This window comes from Panthera leo, chromosome D2, assembly GCF_018350215.1.
Source record: "Panthera leo isolate Ple1 chromosome D2, P.leo_Ple1_pat1.1, whole genome shotgun sequence".
NCBI classification, from domain to species: domain Eukaryota; kingdom Metazoa; phylum Chordata; class Mammalia; order Carnivora; family Felidae; genus Panthera; species Panthera leo.
The window spans coordinates 6838855-6844854 of record NC_056689.1 but is presented as its reverse complement, the minus strand read 5'-3'; the positions used below and the strand labels follow the sequence as shown (position 1 = coordinate 6844854).

Genomic DNA, 6000 nt, shown 5'->3' with positions numbered 1-6000 from the left:
ACGTAGGAGCCGCCCTTTCTTGTGATCAACCAGGGGTTCGTCTCGGGGTCGGGGGGACAGAATCTCCGGGTGGCTCGCAAACTCGTGTCCCCGAGCCCACCTGCGGAACGGCCGAGTTTGCGTTCCTTGGTCTGACCAGCTCCGGCTCCGCCCCAGGCAGTGTGCCCAGCCCGACCGTAAAACTCGGCTCCGTTCCGGTGTCACCGAGAGACACCCCCCCCCCCCCCCGCCCCCCCCCGGGCGCAGGCCGGGGCCCTTCCCCCGATTCCTGGAAAGTAAAGTAAGGGGCCACGCCCGCTGCCCCTCGGGGCGCAGCCTGGCCCGGGTCCCGCACGCGCCCGCACGGAGCCCGCCGACCCCGCCCGCCCGGCCCGCTCCCCCCGCCCCCCGGCCGCCGCGAACACCCGGAGCCGCGGATCGCGGCGCGCGGAGAGCCGGGCCGGCGCGGGCCGCGGACTGGGCATGCTCGGCAGCCCGGAGGCTCGCGGTGGCAAGTCGGAAGCGTTCGCACCAGCGAGGCAGCGGCCCGGCGGCGGCGGCGGCGGCCACGGGCAGGACGGAGCGGGCAGGGCCGGCCGGGGAAGGCTGCGGTCCCCTCGCGCACGGCGAGCCGGCCGGAGAGCGCGATCCCGCTGCGGAGCCCCGACGCTGCCCTGCCCCGGATTTTGGTGCGCGGCGGGGGGCTCGGAGAGCGGAATTCCGGCGGCAGCTGCGACTCCGGTGCAAGTGAGCCGCGGGGCGGGGGTGGGGTGGGAGCGGCGATCCCGGGGGGGCCGATGGGGAGCGGCGTGCGGGCGGCTCGGGGGCGAGGGGGCGTGAGTGCAGCCCGCGCGGACCCGCGCGCGCACCTGGCTGGCACTCCCCCCGCGCCACAGCTCCCGGGGGTGGGCGCGGGTCTCGGCCGGACGGGCTGCCCGCGGGGCTCCGGGACCCGGTGGGGGCGGCGAAGAAGGCGGGGGCGTCAGTGGGCGCCGTTCGGGGGTGCTGCGTGCGGGCTGGAAGGCTGCCTGTGTCGGGTTGGGGCGAGCCGAGGGTGGCGGGCCGGAAGGGCCGGGGGGCGAGGCGCCTCGTCCGGTGACCCGGCGGGGGTCCGGAGACCCACAGGGCCCGACCCCCAAATCACGGCCCCCACCCCCACGGCCCCGGGCGGCGGCGTGACAGATGGCACCTCGGGGCCCCGATCGCAGCGTTGGTCAGGCGCCCAGGGTTTCGGGGTCCCCCTCCCCCGCCGCGGCCCCTCGGTGCCCCCCGACTGCTTAACAGGTGGGATCCCCTCCCCTGCGGAGTGAGCTGCCGACCCCAGGCCGCAGAGCCGCCTGCAGGTTCGGGGGCGGCCCCCGCCGGCTGAGGGGGAACTGGCCAAGGCCTGGAGGAGTCGTCAGCGCAGCCGGGACTGGACAGTCCCTCCAGGACGCGGCTGTCCCCGCGAGCGAGGGGTCCCTGCGACCCCGAGGCGACTGGTCAAGGGCAGGGCGGCGACGGCGTGTGGACCCAGGCGGGGGCTTGCGGCCGCCGGCGGGCCGGGCTGGGCGTCCTGGTGCAGCCAAAGGATTCAGGCTGGCGCGTTCTGGTTAACGCCTGTTTCCCTCCCGGGAGCCGCGAGTGTAAGTCGTGGCCGGAGGGAGTGAAAGGGATCCGTGCCGGCGCTGCTCAGATGTTTCTTTTCACCTTCAAGCAGAGCCGACTTCGGCGGCGCACGCCTAGGAAACCTGGAGCGAAGGCTGCTTTGTGAAAGGGAAGTTTATTTTCCGTGCTGGGGGTCGGCCCGCTGTTTTAGCTCCCTTGACATTTCCCTTCCTGGACCTTTCCAGCTGTTTGGACAGGTTACTTTTCTCTCGGATGACGGGGTGTTTCTGGTTGGCTGCCTGGCCGTGGAGCGGTGCGCCTGTCAGGGTGTGCCGTGAGCCACCCCCCCCCCCCCCCCCGTCCCGGTCCCGGTCCCGCGGGGAGGACTCGGTGGGCAGAAAGAGGGGAGAGGCGCTGGGGACGTCGCAGGTCGGTGGGAGTTGCCGGGGAGGCCGCCCCAACAACACCAGGGGGGCTGGCAGCCGCGTGGGCCTGTGCTGGAGGGGACGGGGCTGCGCGTCTCATTGGTTGGGTAGGATGTCCGCGGGAGAAGCCGGGCGGAGGATGGGTCCCTGTCTGGCCAGTGCTCCAAGGGAAGCCCGGGGATGTTTGGTGATTCAGCAGGTGGCAGCCTTCCAGCTCCGAAGCCCTGCCTTGGCCGAGCCAGCGAGCCAGCCGGCAGCGGCAGCAGCTCGTGCCCTCCCGTTGCAGGCTCCAGCTTTGAGGGAACCTCCCCCCCAGCAGCTCTGCTTGCCTTATCTTGCTTTGGGTCTGGAGGCCCTGATCTTTTGGTTTTCTTCACGGTTTCTCTTCTTGGAGGCCTTGCGGCTCCGTGACCTGCTGGCTAGCAGGAGGCGGCAGCTGGCACCTTGCACAGTTTAAGTAGCTAGTTATTCTGCAGAAAATGATAGCAATATGTAAAGCAGGGAGTCAGTCTTTTCCTTCTATTTCTGCTTCAGGCTAGAAATTTACATTTTTAATAAAATGGTAAGATACATTTCTGTAGCTGTTCCGTGCTCCTAGTAAGCTATTGAAAATATCAGTAAAAATTTTTTTAAAAAAGAAATTAACATAAGGGATGGATTAAGCTGACATTAAAGGGACACAGTTATTAACACAGTATCTTATTCCTTCGAAGATCCCAAGCATCTTGCACAGTGTCTAACTTGTCGCTGCCTGATAAATGCTTATTCAGCTGGAATTAAAAAAAAAACAACAACCCATAACAGAGGCTTGTCATTAAGTTTTGGCACTTAAAGAACTTTGTTTTCTTTCTATTTTGTTTAAATGTTTATTTGTTTTAGAGACAGAGAGAGAGAGAGAGAGAGAGAGAGAGAGAGAGAGACACGGACGGAACGCAAGTGGGGTAGGGGCAGAGAGAGAGGGAGACACAGAATCCCAAGCAGGCTCCAGGCTCCAAACTGTCAAGCACAGAGCCTGATGTGGGGCTCAAACCCACGGTGTGTTGGTGGGGGAGGGGGGGGTCACTGAGCCACCCAGGTGCCCCGAGAACTTTGTTTTCATAAGTCGGAATTGCCTTCGTTGACCATAGTCACTCAATTTTACCTTGAAAACTCCACGCTTTTCCTTTTTTTTCCCTAGTCAAGTCCGTTAATTTTCAAATTGTGGCAGATCCTGTATTCTGCTGGAAAAATAGGCACAGGCTTTGCTCACACATCTCGTGAAGATCTAAAGGACCCCTACATACTGCTATCATACGTTTCTTAAAAAACTGAAATGTACCCCCGCGGCGTATCCAATATGCTTTATGCATGAAACTTTATTTTACGCGAAGCATTTCAGGAAGACTCTCTAGAATTCCTAAACCTTTACTCACCATTGAAAAGTGCTGCTATGGAAAGGACAAAACCGTGCTGGGGGACTAAAGATTCTGGATTGTTGGCGCAGGGGTACGATCTCCCCGGGCTTTTGGGGGAGGCGGGCGTGTTGGGCCAGCTCAGGCTTATGCTGCTTTTTTACTTTCCTGTGCTTCTTCCTCCAGTTGTCCATCCGGTTCTTTCCCTGAAGTCACACATTCCTGGCAGGGGCTTGCTTGCTTAAAGCCACTGCCAGAGCATCTTTTGCATTGTCTCACATAAAGTCAGTCAGGGATGATCTTTATTCTGATTGTTCCCTCTGCATTTCCACCGCTTTGTGTGGCCGAGCTGTTCTGTGGCCCTTGGGCAGAGCTGCGCCCAGTGTGCCCTTGAGGGGAGCAGGACAGATCATGGATGGCTTTTTCTTTGCCTTTTCTTGATGGTAGCTATAACCAGTGTCTTTGGAAGAACTGTTCATGGCATGCCTGGTCCTGAAGGTTGTGGCCTTTCAGTGACAGGCTCTTGGTCAGCAGTATAAAGGGTCATTTATCCAGAATCGTGGCCGCAAAGTTTGTCACTTGCCAAGTTAGTCTGTCACCATCTGGATGTGGGAGCTGGGAAGCCCAGGGAGGTGCGGGAAGGGACGGGGAAGAAAGGGGGAGAGGAGGGTTGTGGGCCCTGAACGAGGCTTGGGCTCTGGTTCCAGTGGAACAGAAGTGCGTGCTCATCAAGTGTGGCTGAGTCGTGGAGGCTTTTTACCTTCACAAAGAAGCTGCTCCCTGCTTCCCCCGCAGAGACACCCACACACGGAGGGAAGACACAGGTGTGGACACACACCCCCGTTGCCGAAAGCCGACCGCTCAGCCCTGTTGAGCAGCGAATATGCCAAAGAGGGGACTCCAGGGCCCGGTAGCCGGCTGGGTTCTGGGGGCCGATGCCGTAGAAAGATTCCCCCTCCCCCTCCGAGTGGAAACCCCTGGGGGCTTCCCCTGAGGCCACCATTGTGTGGACCTTCTTCCCTGCTTTTCCACCTTCCGGCCTTTCTCAGTTGTTGGCACTGGACTCTCTCCTGGGTGAAGTGGCTTTCTCCTATTTTTTCCCTTCATGTCTCCTCGCAGCGCCTCCCCGCCACAGGAGCGTCCTCTCCCGGGTGTGTCCTTGTCGAAGATGTTATTTTGTGCGTGTGTCTTCAGCTGACAGGAGCGGGGCCGTGCGCTGTCGATTTCATCTGGTGTCTTTTTCATTCAACGTGAGCCTTTTTATTAGGGCGATGTTCAGACATTTACAAAAGCCAGAAGAATTTCATTCGGCGCTTTGTCGGTGAGATCTGTGTTCGTGTTTGGCTTGGCTGGTGCTTTGCTGTCATTCGCATGCCCTGCCCGCAAGCATTCGCTCGTTTTTTTACTCTTTGCCCTGGCGGGGGACACGCAGCCCGCTCTCCTCCACTCGAGCAAAGCTGTGATGAACATCCTGTATGCTCTCTTTAAAAGATGCAGGTGACAGCCTCTGGAGGGTGGTGGCTCTCAAAGTCCACACCCAGCAGCAGCAGCATCACTTGGCCGCTGCTAGAAATGCAGATTCTCAGGCCCCAACCTAGGCCGGAATCGGAAACCCCTGGGGGCAGACACCGTCAACTGGGGCTTTGACCTGCAGGTCTGGAGATTGTGATACTAGGGAAAGTCTGAGACCCTCTGCCGCGAGGGCGGGTACGTGAGTGCGTGCGGGAGGGGAACGACCGGGTGAAAGAGAATGGCACACCTGTTTTTACTACGTGCTGCCCAGTTGTTCTCCAGGGGCTGAGCTGGTGACCCCCCTGCCCCCATCCGCCATGTGGGTGCCAGACGGTTCCTGATCCCCCACTTCCTTGACAGGGTTCCTTTTAGCCTTCTTTCTAATCTTACCAGTATTGGGGGGCCACGGCGTGGGATCTCGTCATTTCACTGGGTAGTTGTGTAATTTCTTCGTGAATTTGAGCATCTTTTAATATATCTGTTAGGCTATTAGTGTTTGTTTAACCAGCTGTGGTCGGTTTCTCTGGTGTTGATTTGCAGCTGCTTCTTGCCTAGTCTCGACTTGCTGCCTGCCTATCCACTTTGTCAGGGGTCACTTTCAGAAGTTTTTGTTTTGATGTAGCCCATTCCTTTTTGCCCTCTGGGGGTCCTTACCCCAGGGTCGCAGAGATATTCTGTATTTTCTTCTATCAGCTTCCTACTTTTATGTTTCACAGTCAGGCCTTTCATTTGTTTGAGGTCTATCTTAACATATGGCATAAAAACGGAATCCAGTAGTATTTTTTGCCTTTCCCATTTTGTGAGCCAGTGTTTCCCACGTTATTAAATACTGTGTTTTTTCCCCTCAACATTTTAACGGGAGAATGTGGAGCCACCTGTGTCATACTTGGGGTTCCCGCATGCGCACACAAGCCTATTTTTAAAACTTTATTGAATGAGAATTTACACATGGCAAACTATACCCAAAGTGCGCGATTCGATGAGTTTTGGCAGATGTGCATATCCGTGAGACTCGTGCAGTCCAGAGCATTTCCATCACTCCCAGCTTCCTGTGGGTCCCTTGCAGTCCAGCCCCCACCGTGTCCCCAGACGCAGGCAACCACTGA

At 58.9% G+C, this 6000-nt stretch overlaps 1 long non-coding RNA gene across 2 annotated transcripts in view; it reads left to right on the top strand.

Annotated features, from left to right (window-relative positions):
• The first annotated feature begins 487 nt into the window (after nt 1–487).
• The window catches only part of LOC122202731, a 143957-nt gene continuing 138444 nt past the window's right edge, over nt 488–6000 (top strand). The window contains exon 1 of one of the 2 annotated variants that reach the window (XR_006194850.1): nt 488–726. This is a non-coding gene — a long non-coding RNA (uncharacterized LOC122202731). The remainder of the gene's footprint in view (nt 727–6000) is intronic. The other variant, XR_006194849.1, reaches the window with a different exon arrangement.